Here is a 22,976-nt window from a genome sequence, read left to right on the forward strand (position 1 = left end):
TTAGCCTTTTACAGCACAAAATACAAAACAAACTTAACAAGGGACACTATATAAGAAACTGTAAATAAATAATAAAATAAATTAGTGAAATGCTTGGGAAAACAGGAAAGTCTCGAGTCTATTTTTGAATGTTTCCAGAGTGGAAGCTTCTCGAACTGTGCTGGGAAGTGAGTTCTATAGAGTTGGAGCCACAACGCTGAAAGCTCGACCCCCAGATGAATTCAGGGAGATTTTGGGTGCTATTAGTAGTCCTTCATCAACCAATCACAGTAATCGAGTGGGACAATAAGGGAAGCTGCTTCAGGTACCTTGTGCCCTGGTCATGTAGAGCTTTGAGCATTAGGTGTATTTTGTCCTAAAAATGCATTTTATTATTCATTTATTAGCAGTTATTTATATAGCGCACACATATTCCACAGCGCTGTACAGAGATTATTATTACCAGTTATTTATATAGCGCACACATATTCCGCAGCGGTGTACAAAGAATATTTGAACAGTCACATTAGTCCCTGCCCCAGTGGAGCTTACAATTTATATTCCCTACCGCATGTACACACAGACAGTCTAGGGTTAATTTGTTGGGAACCCTCACCCTACCAGTATATGTTTGGATTGTGTGAGGAAACCCACGCAAGTATGGGGAGAATATACAAACTCCACACAGTTAGGGTTATGGTGGGAACCGAACCCATGACCTCAGCACTGTGAGGCAGTAATGCTAACCATTACACCGTCCGTGCTGCCATGAATTGAAATGCAAATACCTGTAGTATGCACAATGAGACTAGGTTGAGTTATTTGCTATATCTGTGTGTGACTGAGTCTCTGAATCTTTACACAAAGGGCCCAATTCAGACCTGATCGCAGGGCTGCAAATTCACACTAGTGCATACAGTACCTCCCAACATGCCTGATTCCAAGAGGGCCAAAATGCTCTCTATACACACTTACCTGCTTAGTAAGTTTCCTCCCCTGGAGAAGCTTGGCCCCACCCCCAGCTTGTTTCCATACATGGAATGGCTGTCAGAACTCTGATTGGTGGACAGCTCCAGCCATCCACCAATCAGTATGCCGACTGCCATTCACTGTCTGGCTGTCAGCTGGGAAGCAGGAAGAGAACGCTGCCTGGTCGGTCTGTTTGTGTGAGATTCACAATCATGGTGACCAGGCAGTATTCTCTACTGCGAGAAGCTAAGGAGGCAGATGCCCACAACCCAAACTGCCCCAGCTCAAAGTGTCCTAGAATTGGGGAGCCCTTGGGCAGCTGCCCCTTGAGCCCATATGATAAGATGGCCCTGGAGATTGAGAGGGTCTGGAGGAGGCTGCGGGAGTCGTACCCACCTGTCCTGTGGGCCGGAAAGTGACATCTGATTCTCCTGAGCCTCGTGGCTGTCTCTGGAGGGTAGTCAAGTATGCTCATAATGTAAATAACTGGCTCTACCTGTGAATCCTGCACCAGGGGAAGATGATAAGTGCGCGGGAGCAGCCCCAGCAATTCAAGTGTTGCTCTGCTCGGGCGCTCACTGCTGCCTGCGCTGACATTAGTATTATCTCCTTGCAGGCGGGTGGGTTGGGATAATTGGGTAGACAGCATGTTGGTCGACAAACATTAAGGTCGACGTGACTGAAGGTTGACATGGGTTAGGTCGACAGACTCATTAGATTGACACAAGCATTTGGTCGACATGGGGATTTTCAAATTTTTTTTGGTCCCGAAGTTCGACACAGTCGACATCGACACTGAAACGTAGCATCGCGGCCCCTCGCATGGCACACTGCACTCGCCATGCTTCGGGCACACTTTTTTATTATTCCACCACGCCCTAGTGGATGGTAGGGCATGAAATACCACCTGACGGCACATGTCCGCTCACAAAAATTGTGAAAAACCCCATGTCGACCTTTTGACTGTCGACTTTCCCCATGTTGACATAATGCTTGTGTCAACCTAATGACCCTGTTGACCTAACACATGTCAACCTTCAGTCATGTCGACCTTAATGCATATTGACATAATTATGTCGACCTAATTTTTGTCGACCCAATGCTTGTAGACCTAGTGACCGTATCCCAGGCGGGTAACTAATGTTGGAGAATAAGTACTGACCATTTTTGTTTCAGATTATACAATGGTTCGACTCCAACTGTCAGATAGACGTCAGATGACACCTCGGATCCTATCATTTAGATGTGACTCCTCTGGTAAGCGGAAAGAATGTCGACATTGCTGATTGGCAGCATGCCTACATGATAATCAGCAGCACATTGATGATCCGGTTCTATTTTCAGAAGGTAATATATAACCTCTATATTAGGAGGTGATAATATTCCATTTACCAATAAACAAAAGAGAGAAACTGAGCAAGCCAACCACATGGCTCAAAAAGGTCAGATAACCCTGTATAATGCTCTACCCACTATGACGCACGCGGCAGAAATGGCATCATCATCTTACCTCATATTTTACTTTAGGCCCATCAGTGCAGTGTTCCACCTGTGGTCAGGATATTTAATGTATGCAACATTTTATGATAAACACCATAAAAACCTGGGCTGTTTATTTGGAAAAAAGTTACAAGCTTACAAGCACTCCCTACTGCATACTTACCTACTTTTGAAAACGAGTTTCAGGGAGATTATAGTTGGTAATAGAATTGTGCAAAGCACCCCCTATTGAGGCGGCGTGTTATGCTCCCCCCCAAAGGGCGTGTCTAGTTCCATATATAGAAAAGTAGTGAAAAGAGATTGTCAATGAGGCATCTAGAATCATGGGTGTGTACTGCTATATCTGCATGGAATCTTTTAAAATGACATATCCAAATGTAGATGAGCCCCAAAGCAGTTAGTAAGAGCTACTATACTTGGTAAAGTGCTAGGAAATGGTGCTGATGATTCAATGTAACTGTATCTATCTCTCATTCCTTTTTTCCCCAAAATGTAACAGTGTAATGTGGGCTAGGTGACATGAGGGAGATTGCTGGACTAATGAGGGAGAGAGGGAGATTGGTGCTATTTCAGGGAGTCTCCTGCAGAATGCAGGAGGGGAGGTAACTATGGTGTAACAGTGTAATGTGGGCTAGGTGACATGAGGGTAGGCAACTATGCCCTACTGTCATGTTTTATTTAGGGGGAGCCACAAAATGCCCACAGCACTGCATAGACCACACATAAACACCATTTTAGCTCTTAACCCTTCGAGTGCCAACATCTCTGTGGGAGATGTTCAAATTATCCGCTAAAAATCCCAGCGTCGCACTTATTTGTTATATTATTATTATCAGTTTCTTATATAGCGCACACATATTCCGCAGCGCTGTACAGAGAATATTTAAACATTCACATCAGTCCCTGCCCCAGTGGAGCTTACAATCTATATTCCCTACCACATGTACACGTACACACAGACATTCTAGGGTTAATTTTTGTTGGGAGCCAATTAACCTACCAGTATATGTTTGGATTGTGTGAGGAAACCGGAGTACCCGGAGGAAACCCACGCAAACACTGGGAGAATGTACAAACTGCACACAGTAAAGGCCATGGTGGGAGTGGAACCCATAACAAATAAAGACTGTTATGTACAAAAAGATGATATTTCCTATATAACATTACTGGTCATTATGATGAATGCGAATGTTTGTTTGGCAATCTTCACACCTATTTGGACAGATTCACTTCACGAAGGGTAAAATAAAAATAAAAAGAATACAGTAAAATATGGGATGCAATCATTGGGTTGACAGTCAAAAGGTCGACACCTAAAAAGCCAGACATGCATTAGGTCAACGTGGTCAAAAGTTCGACACAACCAAAAGGTGGACATAAAAAGGCCTATAGGGAAAACGGTTGCCACAGAGTTTTTCATGATTTTTTTTTAATCGACTTTTTCATAATTTACCATCCCAGTGGGCATAGAGGGAGAATATAATTGTGTGCCGAGGGAAGCAAGACACCGTGCGAGCGCAGCAAGCCATGTGGGGAGATGCGGTACACTTAAGTCAACCTATGTCTCCGGGGCTTAACCAATTAGAACTGAATACCAGCGCTTATTGAGATGATGCTTCCTGTGCCTCAGACATAGGGCCTAATTCAGACCTATATTCAGGGCAAATTTGTGCTCACAATGGGCAAAACCATGCTGCGCTGCAGGTGGGGTAGATGTAAGATGCAGAGAGAATTTGATTTGGGTGAAGTGTGATCGAACTGAAATCTAAGCAGTGTACAAATAAAGCAGTATTTACCCTGCACAGGAATAAAATAACTCTGCTAAATCTAACTCTCTCTGCACTCTTTACATCTGCCCCACCTGCATTGCAGCATGGTTTTGCCCATTTTGAGAACAAATTTGGCCTGCGATCAGGTCGGAATTAGGCCCATAATCAGCCCTCTGAGCCACGATAACACACGGTTCCGGGAATTCATCCTGTATTCCATGTGTTATCACACAGTGGGGGTATTCAGTCCGGGATTCCGACTGTCACAAAGTCCCGAAAATAACTCCACATCGGAATTCAACGTTCTAACAGTCGAATTTCGAATTGTCGAAAAACGGCTGTGAATTCAACAATCCGCGGCCATTTCCAACAAACAGCAGCATTGAATAGGTAAATGCCGATATCACCCCTGTCTGGAATTATTGGCACAGTTTGAATACCTCCAATAAACGGGCCTTTTTTTGGCCAATAAAATGCCTATAATTGAATAGACCAATAATGACCGTTAGCTAGAAATCAGCCCATTTCTATTGGCCAAAAAACTATCGCAGTTAATTGGATACCCCTCAAAGGGTCCCATTCACAATTGTATGCTACTGCTTGTGCAGTTTACCGATAATTGATCAACTCGGTAAATATCACCATGGTGTACGTCACCGAATCAGGCTCTAAGTGTAATGCTAACATTAGATAGGGGGCCAGATTTAGAAACCGCGCCTCTTTCCCCAACTTGGCCCTGCCGAAATCCTCACTGCTACGACTGTAGAATCTGATAGAAGAGCTGGCGGAGTTCTCTTCCCCATAGAGGAGCATGTGCAGCCAGAATCTATATCGCTCATTCTGCATGCCATGGGATGATATGTAGTTCTGCCGCGCCCTGTCAGCAAGGTTGGAATAATAATCAGCGGTGAGCAGAAGTCAGAGCATGTTATGGATCCACTAATTCCACAGCAGATTTACATGTATTTATTGTAATGTAATGCAAAACTAACTATCACCTGTCACTGGAGTATGCGGTTATACCGCACTGATTTTACATTTCATCAATTCCATTTTATCACCGTCACATTTCCACTTTCTTCAGTGGGGGAAGAACATTGTGTCTGCCGCCGGGATGCAGTCAAAATCCCGACAGGGTCAAAATCCTGACATTTAAAATCCCGACAAGGTCAAAATACCAACATATAGATTGTACAGGTGAAACAGTCAACATGACTATCGGTTGACAGGTCGCGAGGTCAACATGGGTTTCACTGTTTTTTGACCCGACATGTGCCCACAGGCGGTATTTCATGCCCTACCATCCACTAGGGCATGGTGGGAGAATAAAAAAGTGTGCCCGAAGCATCGCGAGCAAAGCGAGGGGCTGCGGTTCACTTCCAACTGTGTCCATGTCGACTGTGTCGACATTCGGGTAAAAAAAAAAGTGGAAAAAAACTAATGTTGACCTGTCGACCGAAAGTCATGTTGACTTTTTCACCTGTACATTCTATGTCGGTATTTTGACCTTGTCGGGGTTTTAAATGTCGGGATTTTGTCCTTGTCGGGGTTTTACATGTCGGGATTTTGACCATGTCAGTATTTTGACCCTGTCGGGATTTCATACCGAATCCCTGCTGCCGGTTAGGCAGACCCTTTTTTTTTTTTTTTAAACGGGTTCCACTGTGTTATCATTGGAAGCTCTGTGTCACCTAATGGGTGTTAAGTATAATGGTACTGTTTACCTAGCACGGCGCCCATCGCGTTGATCGCATGTACAATCGTGCGATTGTAGCGATTTTACATAGGGAACAATGTTAAATTCCCTTCCAATCAACCAGATCAACCCAATGGACCCGATTTTACATAGGGAACAATGTTAAATTCACTTCCAATCAACCAGATCAACCCAATGGACACGATTTTACATAGGGAACAATGTTAAATAGCCCCCAGACCACAAATTGAATAGAATAAGCACCCTGAAGTGTGAAATGCCCCCCCCCCCCCACATTGTTAACGTCACCCCACGGTCAACGTCATCCCGAAGCGTAGCGAGCCCGCGAGGGGCGGCGGTACGCGTCCTCCGACCTTTTCATACCCCCACTATCCACGTCAGCGTGGAGTTAAGAATAGAAAGTGTGGCCAGCGCAGCGAGCCCGAAGCGTGGCGAGCGGACGCGGATACCTTCACAGGTATCCGCGTCCCCTCGCGGGCTTCACAGGTATCCGCGTCCCCTCACGGGGCTCGCTGCGCTCGCCACGCTTCGGGCTCGGTGGATCGCTGCGCTCGCCACACTTTCTATTCTCAACTCTACACCGACGTGGATAGTAGGGGTATGAAAAGGTCGGAGGACGCGTACCGCCACTGCTCGCCACGCTTCGGGATGACGTTGACCGCGGAATGACGTTAACAATGGGGGGGGGGCATTTCACACTTCAGGGTGGTTATTCAATTCAATTTGTGGTCTGGGGGCTATTTAACATGATCTGGTTGATTGGAAGTTAATTTAACATTACAAACACATAACATGCATGTGATGCCTGCGATTTGCGGCAAGATACCCGCGATATAGATCGTGGGCGCCGTTCTAGGTAAACAGTACCAGTATAATTACTTCATAGTAATTACTGAGCACTAAACATCATTACAGTGGGCGTGATTCTAGTGTGCTTGGTAACCTGCAAAGCTCGATACCCCTCAGTACCATGTGAGGGGATATGTAACGAAGACACACCCCCTTGCAGGCCTCTACTGCAGGTCCCGACCATTGAATGATTTCTCCTGCCTTCGCAAATAAAAGTCAGCCTGAACTGGCTTATATTTGTGTGTGGCTGCCCGAAGACAGGGCGGGCATCAGCTCACCCGTGTAGCCATGGGGGGATACGGTCTACAGCAACTAGGTTGACATGGGCAAGGTTGACAGTCAAAAGGTCAACATGTGGTTCTTTGTGCCGACAGGCGGTACTTCATGTCCTACCATCCACTAGGGCGTGGTGGGAGAATAAAATAGATGCGCGAGTGATGCAAGGGATGCGGTGCACTTGAAACTGTCCATGTCGACAGTGTTGGCATTCGGGTCAAAAAAAAAATTAAAAACCCCATGTCGACATACTGCTTGTGTCAACATAATGCCCCGTCGACCTACACCCACGTCGACCTAAACCCATGTCGACCTTGACCCATGTCGACATAGACCCATGTCGACCTAGCTGCCTGTCGACCTAGTGGTGTCGACCCAATGCTTGTCGACCTAGTTGCTGTAGACCAAACGATCCACACCCGCCATGGAAAATCCGTCCGTTTTCATGGGGACGCCAATAAAACGCTGGGTGATCCCATGAGCGACCCCCGTCTCTGCCGCCATCCGTCCCCAGCCTTCTGTACAGTATGCAATTGGCTATGCAAGTCGCCGAAGCCATTCACTAACAAGGCCTGCACGTGCGCATGTGTAGTCCGGACCCCGTCAGGATGGGGCCAAACTCACAGGATTGCGAGACAATCAAAGTCACCCCCAGTATACAATAGTTATTCAGTTATTTCAGAAATCTTGTGCTTTTAATCATTCCGTTGTATGTCCATGGCCGGAAGCCCTATATAGATGAATTAATTAGGTCTAAACGTCTTTTATCTGAGCATTTTCCAATAGTATAAAATTCTAGATTCGATTTTAATTACTCAATTTTAAAGGTGACCAAGGTCACTGTATATAGAGGTAATAGTATAACAGTATTACAGCTATTGGGATATACAAGCAAGTACTAAAACAGGTGATACAGTACATCACCATATATACAATAAAACGAAAGGTTACGATGTATACATTGGTTTTACAAGGTTCAGAATCTGCGATTCATTTAGTGTTAAACAAAGGAGTCAGCCTAGTGAGTTGACAGAGTCAATGGGTAATACAGTATACTGTTCACCCAGTGTAGACTAGAGTAGTTGCTAAATAATATACAGCGTCCACTACTCACCTGCCCCCTCTGCCTCTCACCCAGTGTATATAGTCCTCACAGTAGGTACAGCCAAGTGACAGACATTGTAGGTGAGAAGGACTTTTATAAAGGAGGTTGGGCCTGTGGTTAGATGCCACTAGCACATTCTCCTTCTATGATAGTACAGGTACAATGCACCTAGAAATACCATCTTTCACATTAGTTAATTGCTCAATTTACATCAATTCTCCGAGCAGCATAGAAGAACACACGCAGGAATGCAAAGCATGACAGACTGGTTCAATCAGTCTTTAATTAGGGACAATTAAATAATTTCCTTTGCGTATGATGTCATAAATTAAGATGCAAAAGGATCAACAGTTACATTGTTTGTAGTCATTGTAACAGATTCACTATTGGTTTAATTTTCTCGGACATGCCTTTGGCCAGGGTAAGAGCACCTGTTGTATTGATTACTCATCTCCGGCTTGGCCGTATTGAAGTGGGAGTCGCTGAAGCAACCGCTGGCCAACTGGAAGATCATCAGAATGTTCCCAGGGCAGCGAATATTTCAGGAGATGAATGTACTGATGTCATTGGATGCACTGCCAGTCCACACGTGATTGCGGTGTGTGAGGACCGGGCTACAAGTGGCCCAATTATAAGGGGATGGGTACTTGGGAAGCCACAGTGTGATGCACCTGACATATTGGCTGCCCTGGCATATATATATATATATATATACATACAGTGAGGCTTTTTTGCAGCTGGGTTTGGAAAGGGGGTTATTCGGACCTGATCGCACAGTGGCGAATTTGCAGGACGGACGATTATCTATAGCACACATACGCAAGCTCGTCCTGGGATATAATCCTGCCTCTTTTAAAATTGCTGGCCATATGCAAGTTGATTGACAGGAAGCCAGCATTTAGGGGCTGTAACCGGACTTTTTCTGGGAGTGTCGGGGAACACGCAGGCATACCCAGGTGTGTGAGGGGAAGTCAGCAGTGTCCCAAGGAGGGGGGGCAGTGGGGAGTCCCCACTGCCACCCACTTGTCAGGCATAAGGGCAGCAGCGGCAAGCAGAGGGGCAGGGGGCTTGGCAGGCAGAGGGACAGCAGCAGCAAAACGGGGGCGAGTGATGCGTTTGAAGGCCACACCCCCTTGCCGCAAGGCCACGCCTCCAAATTTTGGAAGCATGGCTTCACCGCGCACGAAGGTTCCACTAGACCACCAATGGATGTTAGGAGGTATGTTATAGCCCATTACACACCCACTTGCCTGTTGCTTCAGAGGACAGTACCCCTACATCCCCGGCGGCTCTCTCCCACAGCTACACGTCGCTCTGCCTGGGAGGAGCTGGCTGCACGCTGTCTCTGCAGCTCCCCCTACCTTCCAACAGGAGGCAGCTGAGGCCTCGATTAGGGATGGCCCTTTGGTGCAGACGCCATCGATGGTTGCCATCAATGACAATTCTGCACCCAGCCATCAATAGTGGCAAACTATTTGATGGATAACCATGGATAGTTTTAGCTATCGATGGTCATCCATTATATTTTACTGAATCAGAACACGGGGGCGGGACTTCCGGGTGTCTGGGGGCGGAGCTATGCTCTGTGTCCCAGCACCTTGAAAAAAAAAAAAAGGAAACATCGCTTCTCCTTTGCCACCGATGTAGTGAAACCATCTGGCACTCCCACATCGATGGCAAAAGTATTCGACATCGGCCACAAACCATCAATGATTTGCCATCCCTAGCCTCGATTAATATAAATAAATAAAACACATTCAGCGGCACTGATAGTTTGGTGGGCGGAGGGGGGGGGGGGGGGAGTTTCTAGGTACTCAGAAAAAAACCCTGCTGCATGGGAGAGCAGTGCTCGTTTTAGTGATATCCAAGGGGGATTAAAGGGTCCACAATATTTTTGAATTGAGCACTGGGCTCAATCATCACATTCTGTCTGTGCTGCTTCTATCTTCAGTATGTACTGTTCCTGTTTTTTTTTTTCCTTATACCTTACACATTTAGTTTGTGTTATTCAGAGCTTAATTGGGGAATCCAATTCCTCGCGATAGTTTTGAGTGCCTCTGGAGTGGACAGTTGGAGGCACTTCATAACCGGTATCTTTGTTCATTTATGCTCACACCCTATAGAGGTAAACAACAAGATTAGTGATGTTTGCCTAATATAAAATATGGCAATGAGTGCAGATGGGCATTGCGGTGATATCCATCACCCCAAACTAATTTCACCCTTTTGAGTCTGTCTTGCTCATTCTCGAACTATGCAAAGTCTTCATTTCATAATTACAGATTTTCCAATTAGAACCTTCGAGAAGGCACCAGTGGGGGGCAAGCCCTAGGTGTGCTAGAAGCCTCAATCTTGTAAATTTGGTCCTGCGCATCACTTTATGCATTTTACAGTGGCATTGTGTCGAGACACCTTTATGGCCCTGTTCCCGACTGTCAGAGGTAGAAGAAGCGAGTTGTGGACCCAGGTGCAAAAATATGGTTTGGACCCCCCAAATTCACAAAAAAAAATGCATAGTGTCTTTTTGTTTTGTTTACTTCAAATTTAAAACCCATTACACATTATGCCACACACTGCATTGTCCATTATACATTATGCCGCACACTGTAATGTCCATTACACGTTATGCCAAACACAGCAATGCCCATTACACATTATGGCATACACCAAAATACATATTATGCCACATAAGTGCACTTACCTACCTGCTCGTTGCCAGCATTTACAATCTCGATGCCTGGGTTTACATGCTCCTTGTCAGGGGTTTACATGCTCCTTGTCAAAGGGGGTTACATGCTCATTGCCTGGGGGGATTACATGCTCATTGCCCGGAGGTGTCACATACTTGTTGCCTGGGGGATTACATGCTCATTGCCTGGGGGGGATTACATGCTGGTTGCCCAGGAGGGATAACATGCTCATTGCCTGGGGATGCAGGCACACATCGTGCAGCGGTTCCAGAATCCGCACTTACGGTAGTGCTGGGTGCCCGACAGATGCTATAGGTGCAGGAAGGCCTCTAGCATCTGCCTCCTCTATGTTGGCAGCCATTTTATCAGGGGTGCAGGGTCTCTACATGGACAGAGACTCTGAGCCCCTGGGGCACCACTACCTGCCTTCGTGCTTATCCCGGCTCCTGGTTCATTTGTTTAAATTAAATGTCAGGCACTGGATGGCCAGGGATCCAGCAGGGGATAGCTGGCAGAGGTGGAGCGCCGTCCTGGCTTGGCAACACCCCACCACACTTTCCGAGTTTCACCGGCTCTGTACACGTATAAAGCCCCCACTAAGCAGCACCACATACACATAATGCATGCACTAGAAGCGCTGCTTCCATGCCTAATGCCCCCTGTAGTGCCACACGCATAATGCCTCCTGCAGTGCCAAATCCATAATGCCCCTGTAGTGCAAAATCCATAATGCCCTCCATAGTGCCAAATCCATAATGCCCTCCGTAGGGACACACACATAATGCCCCCATAGAGCCACACACATAATGCCTCCCATAGTGCCACACACATAATGCCCCCGTAGTGCCACACACATAACACCCCCTTAGTGCCAAATCCAAAATGCCCCCCCACCCCATAGTGCAACTTTCATAATGCCCCTGTAGCGGCTGGGTGGAGTGGGGATGGAGCTCCCGCAGCCTGGCTGAAGGAGGGCAGCCACAGAGCTCCTGCAGCCGGGCAGAGGGGGAGGCGCAGCTCCTGCGGCTGGGTAGGGGGGTGGAGCTCATGCGGCCGGGCAGATGGGGGATGATCACAGAGCTCCCATGGCCGAGCAGAGGGGGGATGGAGCTTCCTCTGCTGAAAGCCGGGCAGAGGCTGGGATGATGCTACTGGTGGTAAGCAGCAAGCACTCTCCACCTTTGAAGGCACCAGAGGAGCAGCTGCAGCTAGGTCCAAAATTCAAATAGGGGAACCACACCCAATGCCACCAACTGCCATTCCAAATGGACTCACTGGCAATGGGTGTGGCTCCCCTACTTGAATTTTGAATTGTGCTGCACAACACTCCCCCTCCCTTCCCCTATAGCCACCACTGCTATCCAACAATTATCTCACCTGGTATTGCCAACATTTCGGGGCGCTGGCACTTTCTCTGGACATGTTTCATCTGCTCTATTCCATATTAAGTCATCTTCAGTTTTCCGCAAAATACATACATACATACATACATACATACATACAGTACATACATACATACATACATACATACATACAGTACATACATACATACAGTACATACATACATACATACATACAATACATACATACATACATACAGTACATACATACATACATACATACATACATACAGTCATACATACATACATACATACAGTACATACATACATACATACATACATACAGTACATACATACATACATACATACAGTACATACATACATACATACATACATACATACAATACATACATACATACATACAGTACATACATACATACATACATACAGTACATACATACATACAGTACATACATACATACATACATACATACAGTACATACATACATACATACATACATACATACAATACATACATACATACATACATACAGTACATACATACATACATACATACATACAGTCATACATACATACATACATACAGTACATACATACATACATACATACATACATACAGTACATACATACATACATACATACAGTACATACATACATACATACATACATACATACATACAGTACATACATACATACATACATACAGTACATACATACATACATACATACAGTACATACATACATACAGTACATACATACATACATACATACAGTACATACATACATACATACATACACTGTCTCCCTAATACATACATACAGTACATACATACATACATACATACAGTACATACATACATACATACATACATACATACATACAGTACATACATACATACATACATACGTACAGTACATACATACATACATACAGTACATACATACATACATACATACATACATACATACAGTCATACATACATACATACATACATACATACATACAGTCATACATACATACATACATACATACATACATACAGTACATACATACATACGTACATACATACATACATACATACATACAGTACATACATACATACATACATACATACAGTACATACATACATACAGTACATACATACATACATACATACATACACTGTCTCCCTAATACATACATACAGTACATACATACATACATACATACATACAGTACATACATACATACATACATACATACATACAGTACATACATACATACATACAGTACATACATACATACATACAGTACATACATACATACATACATACATACATACATACACTGTCTCCCTAATACATACATACAGTACATACATACATACATACATACAGTACATACATACATACATACATACATACATACATACATACATACATACTTAAACTCCCTCTTTTTACACAACAAATACGCCTTCGGTGTTGTTTGTTTCTATGCTTTAGACAGCATTTAGCTTATATATTCCTCTTTAATTACAGAACACTCATAATTAAATAGTGCTGATGATTATATGTGCCATTAAGATACCCTGTTAATCATTAATTTAAATATGCAAATTGTGCAGTGGTGTGGATGTTAATCTGTTTACTCTTATTGGATTCCATACAATATTCCTGTAAATAATTCTAATTCTCTTCATTGTTAATATACTGTATTAGGGTATTAGATATAAGGGTTTCCAGGGCAGAGTCACCTTGCTCTTGATGGTGGAATTGCTACCCAATTGATAGGCCGGGGGTGTTTTAACATAGGGACCACTGGAGCCTTTCAAGAGCCTGCTATGCTGAGAGTCTGCCTGTATGCTACTGCCTATAATACTGACTGCATATGGATTTAACCTGCTATGCTGTGACCTGCTGTTGAAAATAAACACCAAAGTCCTAATCTGAGTCCCCGTGTTTGTGATGCTTGTCACAATATATAAACGATGCATATATATGTGCCCTACCTCCCATACTTTATAAAATGACATTAATCTCATAAAAAAGAGGTACAGTCACACAATAGTACCCACAATTCAAATTCCACCGCACAGTAGCACATTCATTCACATACCACACCAGATAGTAGTGCCCCTTATTCATGTTATGACACAAAGAAGTGCCCCTTATTCACATTACGTTAATCAGTAGTTCCCCTTATTCATGTTATGCTACACAGTGCTACTGTACTCCTGATACATGTATGGCACACAGTAGTGTCGCTCATACACAATGCTCACAGTAGAAGTGCCACTTATACGTACTTCACAAAGTATAAGGACCATGCAAGAAAACTAAGCTGCTGACACAAGCTTTTCTGGTGGAATTACTGTGCAGGGCTGGGGTGGAGGTTGAACTAGTTAACCAGGAGTGCCAGGTCCGCAGTTCCAGCACTACAAAACCATATGGAAAATGGCCACCGTGCCATTATCCCGGAGACCAGCACACGTGCAGTAGACTCTAGTACAGCGATTGTCTCCTAGCGTTCACATAGACTGCCTGCGAGAGAAGAGGGGGGCAGATGGAAACTACACATGGCCCCATCTTATTTTAATATGTCTCTGATCCCAAGGTAAATAGATTCTTCCTGTCCCAACAAACAATTTTTTGAGACCAGACACGCACGTACTTCCTCCCTAGGTGATGTGCAGTGGAAATGCAGGATTTTTAAAAGGGGGTTTACAAATGGAATATAAACTCTCCCACTCTGCAGCATATTGGAGTAAGTACGGGAGTCTGGGGAGCATTAACATTAATTTTTTTATACACTTGATACTGCATGGAATACAGTATTAATATTTCACTATATATATATATATATATATATATATATATATATATATATATATATATATATATATATATATATATATATATATATAGTAGTGGTAGCCAACTCCAATCCTTAAGAGCAACCAACTGTTCACATTTTCCAGCTCACCTCATAGGTACACATGTGCACTCATTACTGACTAACACATTTTAAAAGATCAACAGGTGGAGCTAATTACTTCACTTGTGATTCTGTGAGGAGACCTGGAAAATGTTAACTGTTGGTAGCTTTCGAGGACTGGAGTTGGCTACCCCTGGTCTATAGTATAGGCTGCTTCAAACATTTAAATAAGATAAGTGGTCAGGAAAAGGTTAAACATACCATAATAAATAAATACACAAACATAATATAACAGTACTGCACTTTCTAAGCTCACAATCTCCCACTTCATTGTAAGGCTCCTGTCTCTTCCTCCTGGCAGCTGCTCTCTGGTCCTTTGCGATGTATGAGGGCTCAGATCCACACTAACAGTAAATGTGGTAAAAGCTGGTACACTGGGCATGTGCAGCAGCTCTGCTCTGTCCCTTACACTGTGTGTTGTGGGGGCAGCTCTATTTATCATACTAGTGCTATTGTTGTCATAATTTAAGGCACTTGCCAAGTGGAGGTTTCCCGGCAACCAGAACCCCCCTTTCTGCATTTGCCTATGATGTGATCAGACGTAGGTCAGGCTAGCAGAGAGAAGGCTTAGAGAAAACATTGAGCTGTGGCTCAATGAGATATTGGTAATACTCTGTTTGCTCATTGTATCAATGTAATAAGGGGCCAGATACATGACAATAGTGACTGAATAGTGTTATGTGAAAGTCGCATTTATCATATAAAATGTAATTATATGCACACATGTTGTGTAATGGGAATTTATCCAGAGGGCTTCATATGATTTGCCACTTGATTTGCCATTTTGTAATACGAAAGGGTCAGGTGTGTGACACTGGCACACACCTGGGCCTGATCGGATGCTATACATTGCAGATGATAAAAAGCACCTGTCATGTGCACTGATGCATCCGATCCTGATTTATCTTATGTGTTGCACATAAGATCTCCAGGCTCCGATCCTCAAAGGCACAGAGACGGGCATTGGATTGGACCGGAGGTCAAACACCTCAGAATTGGCCAATTTTCATCCGATCCATCGGTATTGGATGAAAATAGGCCAAATCGGAGCAGTGTATGGGCACCTTTTAGAACATGACCAGGATGGGAAAATGCTCTCTGTCTGGTGTCTGTGACCTGTGTTGAACTTTTTAATTGATATAAAATATTTTTCAACAGCATTGCAAGGTGATGGCAATCATAATTTAAAAAGGAAGTCCAGGTAGAAAGCATTTTATCTCTCCTGAAATGGATGGATTGTGTATAATAAATTGAAATTGTGTATATTACAGTATATTTTAACTAATATGTAGTGTAATAATACACAGGCACCCATGTAGGAATTAGGAAAAGCTAAGATCCCTGTGTCACTTACAGCTCTCTCTACCCTCCCATCTCTCCTCTGGCCGAGAAGCTCCACCTCTTCCTAATGAAACCTGAAACTTCTGATTCTCTGCCCGCACCGCATTCTTTCAGGAGCTCCTTAGCCTGCTAAGGGAGGGTGGATGGCGTCACATGACTTTGCCACCTTCCTCCAATTTGTACAACATTGTTCAGCCGAAAAGTAAGTCCTGGGCTACTCTTCGGCTGCAAACAGACGAAAAGTCATTCGATGGTACATAGGAACGGATCCAGGAGAAAATGACAGGGGAGGCACCATGATAGGATAGGAGAGGGTTTGGGAGGGAAGGGGGGGGGGTTATTAGTGATGTCAATGTACATGCTAAGAGAGTGGCGAGAGAGAGAGGAGAGCAGAGAAAGGGTGGGAATGGGATTAAAAATAGGCCCTGGCGTTTAAAGTACAGAGGCCCACCTTGGTGACTAAAGTGAAGGATGTAGTTGTGCACGCGCCGAAGTGGTGCTCCAGAAAAGGGGGCATGTCCTTGAGTGTAGTGTACCACACCATATACAAGTTCTACACATTATGCAACAAAATACTAGACCCTATTATACTTCCCCTTACACATGATGCCATATGGATTGAGCCAAAATTCACATAACGCCACACGGATTGAGCCAAAATTCACATAATGCCACACGGATTTAGCCAACATTCACATAATGCCACACGGATTGAGCCAACGTTCACATAATGCCACACGGATTGAGCCAACATTCACATAATGCCACACGGATTGAGCCAAAATTAAAAGATAGAGCCAAAATTCACATAATGCCATACAGATTAAGCCAAAATGCACAATATGCTTCATAAACTGGGACAAATTGACACCATATTGGCCATTACATGTTAAGCCACACATCATAATGTCCATTATGTATTATGCCAAACACTGTAATGCCAGGGGCGGATCCAGGATAAAATGACAGGGGGGGCACCATGATAAAAAAGGGTTTGGGTGGGGGAGGGGCGGTGTTAGTGGTGCCAGTGTACATGCTAAGAGAGCGGCAGGAGAGGGTGGGAATGGAATAAAAAATAGGCCCTGGCATTTAAAGTACGCAGTCCCACCATGGCGACAAAAGTGAAGGATGTAGTTGTGCGCGCGCCAAAGGTGCGCTCCAGAAAAGGGGGTGTGGCCACTCAACAGGGGGCGTGTCAACACCATATACAACTTCTACACATTATGCAACAAAATACTAGACCCCATTATACTTGCCCCTTACACATGATGCCAAATGGAATGAGCCAAAATTGACATAATGCCACATGGATTGAGCCAAAATTCAAATAATGAAACATGGATTGTGTCAAAATTCACATAATGCCACATGGATTGAGCCAAAATTTACATAATAACACACACGGATTGAGCCAAAATCCACATAATGCCAAATGGATTGTGTCAAAATTCACATAATGCCACACGGATTGAGCCAAATGCATAAAATGCTATACTGATTGAGCCAAAATTCACATAATGCCACACGGATTGAGCCAAAATTCACATAATGCCACACAGAATGGGAAAAAATTCACATAATGCCACACGGATTGAGCCAAAATTCCCATAATGCCACATGGATTGGGCCAAAATTCACATAATGCCACACAGATTAAGACAAAATTCACAATACACTTCATAAACAGGGACATTGTCCACCAAAGGCTCGCATTAAACATTTACACTAGAATGTCCATTACACGTTAAATTACATACCATTATGTCCATTATGTGTTATGCCAAACACCATAATGCCTATTAAAAATTATGCTACATAAGTGCTGCTTCTCTACATGCTCATTGCCAAGGGTTCCATGCTCATTGCCAGAGGTTCCATGCTCGTTGCCATGTGGGATTACATGCTCATTGCCAAGGGGGAATACATGCTCGTGGTAAATGGGGGACAGCTGCCGCCAGGCAGAAGTGATAGCCACTGACAGTGTCAGAGCCTGGCTGTATTCAGAGCACTGCAGGTCCCTGCTATTTGAAATAATACCCCTTTCACACCAGAAAATGCATTCCCAGGTTGGCCCCTTTTACACCAGCCTAGTCCCTGCATTTTCTGGTGTGAGGGGGAGTGAAAACCACCTGTCCCCCTTTAACCAGTTATCTAATTTAACCGGCTATATCTTCGTAACCAACTGATCCATTTACATGAGACAAGTATTATATTGAAGAACTTTTGAGTGGGCTTTGAATGATTTTGGTCCAGTGAAACTGGAACGTTTGGTTCCAGAGTAATCTGCCCTCAAAGAACATGAACAGCTATGAAATTACATTTAAAAAAAAAAAAAAAAAAATCGGTTTACACGCAATATCTCTGGAACCGATTAACCGATTTGGACCAGCCTGTTATCATATTGAAGGCCCAGCGATTTGGAATTGAATTAAATAAACCACAAGCTTCTGTGATGCCAGGGCGGGAACTGGCAGCCATCGGAACCGGGTGGGGGTCGGAATTGACGGGTCCCATATTATCCTATGGGGAAAAAACGTTACAGGTTTGGCAGGCGATATCTCCGGTTCCCGGGGGGCTAGAGACACGGGGCTGGGCTCGTCGGAAAGCCCTGGTCCTCTGCTACAAAATAAATGATAGGGGGGCACGTGCCCGGGTGCCCCCCCCCTGAATCCGCCACTGTGTAATGCCTATTAAAAATTATGCTACATAAGTGCTGGTTACCTACATGCTCATTGCCAGGGGTTCCATGGTTGTTGCCATGTGGGATTACATGCTCATTGCCAAGGGGGAATACATACTTACAGTAACAGGGGGACAGCCACCGCCGGGCAGAAGTGACAGCAATTGACAGCCGGGCAGAGAGTGGGAGGCTGCCCCCTGTATTCAGAGCACTGCAGGTCCCGGCTATTTGAAATAATACCCCATTCACACCATAAATTGCAGGGACTTACCTGGGAATTTGGTCCTAGGATCATGCAGGGACATTCTCGGGTTGGCCCCTTTTACACCAGCCTAGACCCTTAATTTTCTGGTGTGAGGGGGAGAGAAAATCACCCATCCCCTCCCCCCTTTACCAGCTATAAAGTTTAATCGGCTATATCTTCGGACCCAACTAACCCATTTACATGAGTATCATATTGAAGAACTTTTGAGTGGGCTTTAAATGATTTTGGTCCTGTGAAACTGGGCTGTTTGGTTCCAGAGTAATCTGCCCTCAAAGAACACGAACAGCCATGAAATTACATTTCAGAAATAAAAAAATCGGTTTAGCCTGGTATCAGATTGAAGGCCCAGCGATTTGGGAAGTGTGGGGGGGGGGGGGGGGGGGGGCATGGCAGCCGTCGGAACCAGGTGGGGGTCAGAATTAGTGGGTTCCATGTTATCCTATGGGGAAAACGTTCCAGCTTTGCCCGGCTGTATCTCCGGTTCCCCATGATGGTACAGTAAGTAACCATCTAATGATTTTTCCTCTGTGCGGGTGCTTTCTAGCAGATGTGTAAGCGTACATATCCAATCACTGTGTAGCAAGGGGATATGCGCGGCGGGAGGCGGGGTTCGTTTGCCGGGGCAGTCGATAGGCTCCGAATATATGCAGCCTAACGAACAGGTCTGAATGCGCCCCATTGTGTGTAGGAAGAATTGTTACTATTTATAACCAGGAAATGTTACCGGGTAAACGCCATAAACATCGATATAATTATTCACTGTTGCCGTATTTGGCTGCTTAAGCCTCAGGCCACTACAGTATTCCTGTGTACATCATCTTATTAATTATACACTGCCCCCTGGTGTCCGCTATAGCAAAGCGAGTAAGCATTAATTAGATTGTTTTGTTTATTTATACATGAAGATAAACGAGTCTTGCCAATTACAAATTAATTGTGCACCTAAACGTTTCAGACATTTTCTATAAACAGCAGTTTAAAACAATATAAACTGACAAATTTATCTTTTCAGCGGTATATTATTTAAGTGTCATTATATTTTATTATGTCATTATGTGTATGTTATTATACTGTATGTGTTATTATATATTGTGTTATAAGCTTTGGAACAATGTTTTTAATTAATATATATTTAGGGCACTGGCTGGCTGACAGTCTCTCATCTTCCCACTGCATTGATACACAGATCTGTCCTCTGCTTCCTGCCAGCACCTAAAGACAGCACACATGCAGATGAATTGCTATCTCTGCTAGATATACCTTCACCAGGCCCGAAAAGGGGGCGGGGCGTATGCAAATGAGGGTGTGGCTTATGCTAATTAGCCGCGGCCTCATTTTCATACGAGAATAGACGCTGTGCGCATGCGCACAGCGTCTATTCTACTAGATTGGGGGGTCTCCCAACTGCCACCCCCCGCAGCGGGACAATGCCTGCCGCGGGTGGGACAGCGGGACAGGACCCGAAAATCGGGACTGTCCCTCTAAAATCGTGACAGTTGGGAGGTATGTAGTATGCCTGATCAGACATATCTAACATCAGGCAGGAGTCGACCCTTGCGTGCTTGGTGAAATTTGGAGGCGTGGACTAGCATGCAGGGGGCGTGGCCTACAAATAGCAACACTCACATGAGGTCACACCCTCAGCTTCACTGCTGTGGGTGTGGGGGCATGCATGGTCAGTGCTCTGTAAGCTGCTGGCTATGCCCCCAGCCCCTATGTCTTCGGGAATAGACACTGTACACATGTGCACAGCAGCTATTCACCGCTGCTCTGCTCAGCAGATCAGCGCTGGGCAGGGCGGAATACCAACTGCCCGCTAAGTGGGACGTGGGACCATCACAATAAAAAAACAGGACCGTGCAGTGAACATCAGGACAGTTGGGAGGTATGGTATATAATTTGTCAGCCTAATGGAATATATAATGGACTGGGTTTGGCTACACAACATACCAAGGTGGGACTGGCTATGCAGGATACCAGTCTGGGACTTGCTACACATCGGCTGGATCCGATGGTACTTGCGACTGTTTATTACTAGGTTCAGAGGGGCTGCAAAGCAGGTTAAATCTGGGTTTGGACTAGTAATGTAGTTGACTCCTCAGGACACTTGAGAGAGCACCTGAGTATCTATTGCTTTAAATTCACCATCGGTACCTTCATGCTTAAACCCTTAACACTTAACTTAAACTACACTTATCTATAAATAACGACACGGACACAAGTGCTGGCGTTTCAAAATAACGAATGTCAAATTTATTTTGACAACAAACTAAAGACTATAATATTGGTGGCGGCACTAAAGAACGGTCAGATCAAAGAAAAGGGGGTGGGTAGGGTCACCATAACATTCACACACCGCTGGTGACCAACTCTCCCAGCCAACCACCGGTGTCGGTGGAGGCAGCCATCTTCCGTGCATAGAAGTATGGCTCGTGACAATCGATGCCTGGAGAGCGCACCCACTAATGTACACACATTCCATCAACACAGTTGACCGTTCTTTACCGCCGCCCAAAGAAGAAATAGAGACAGAAAATAGGGATGGGTGGGTGGGGAAAATTCCCAGAGAGGAAGTCACTCTCTGGTCAGCAGACCCTTCTCTCCCCTCTAAGTCCTCCCACTGCACCCATTGGCTGCCAGACGCAGCCCTTCCCCTCTCTGTTCCTCAAGCCAGCATGAAAAGCCCCTTCGGTGATTTATGTCACCTCTAGCTTAATCAGCCATCGGTGTTCCTTAAATTCACCATCGGTACCTTCATGCTTAAACCCTTAACACTTAACTTAAACTACACTTATCTATAAATAACAACACGGACACAAGTGCTGGCGTTTCAAAATAACGAATGTCAAATTTATTTTGACAACAAACTAAAGACTATAATATTGGTGGCGGCACTAAAGAACGGTCAGATCAAAGAAAAGGGGGTGGGTAGGGTCACCATAACATTGACACACCGCTGGTGACCAACTCTCCCAGCCAACCACCGGTGTCGGTGGAGGCAGCCATCTTCCGTGCATAGAAGTATGGCTCGTGACAATCGATGCCTGGAGAGCGCACCCACTAATGTACACACATTCCATCAACACAGTTGACCGTTCTTTACCGCCAAGCTAGGCCCTAAGCCGCAGCACCGCCACCAACAATAACAACGCTCAGCACTGATTCCTCAAAAACAAAAACAGATCCTCCAAAAACATTGCCATGCCCTCCGTGCTCAGGTGCACGCCATCCTCCCTATACAGCTCTGCTCTCTGGAAAACGATGCCATCATGTCGGATGACACCCCCCCCCCCCCACTCGCCAACACGTATCGCTCCACCGCTGTATTTACTTTCTTACGAGAGCTATCCACCCGCGGGCAAGATCGAGCCGATCTCCAGACACGCCTGGGAATCATATTTGACCAGACCAGTTTACAAGCCGGCCATGCCTGCGCAACAATATGAAAATCCCTGATGATGAGGGACCGTAACTCCAGGGTCGTGCATTGCCCCACAT

General features: G+C 44.8%; 1 long non-coding RNA gene across 3 annotated transcripts in view; it reads left to right on the top strand.

Moving 5' to 3' along the window:
• The first annotated feature begins 2,116 nt into the window (after positions 1-2,116).
• Positions 2,117-22,976, top strand: part of LOC146026700 (uncharacterized) — a 35,931-nt gene continuing 15,071 nt past the window's right edge. For 2 of the 3 annotated variants that reach the window (XR_014454526.1, XR_014454527.1), the window contains exon 1: positions 2,133-2,295. This is a non-coding gene — a long non-coding RNA (uncharacterized LOC146026700). Of the gene's footprint in view, positions 2,296-22,976 lie in introns of all 3 variants that reach the window. The other variant, XR_014454525.1, reaches the window with a different exon arrangement.

The sequence above is a fragment of the Crinia signifera genome, chromosome 8 (assembly GCF_055691185.1).
Source record: "Crinia signifera chromosome 8, ASM5569118v1, whole genome shotgun sequence".
NCBI lineage: Eukaryota > Metazoa > Chordata > Amphibia > Anura > Myobatrachidae > Crinia > Crinia signifera.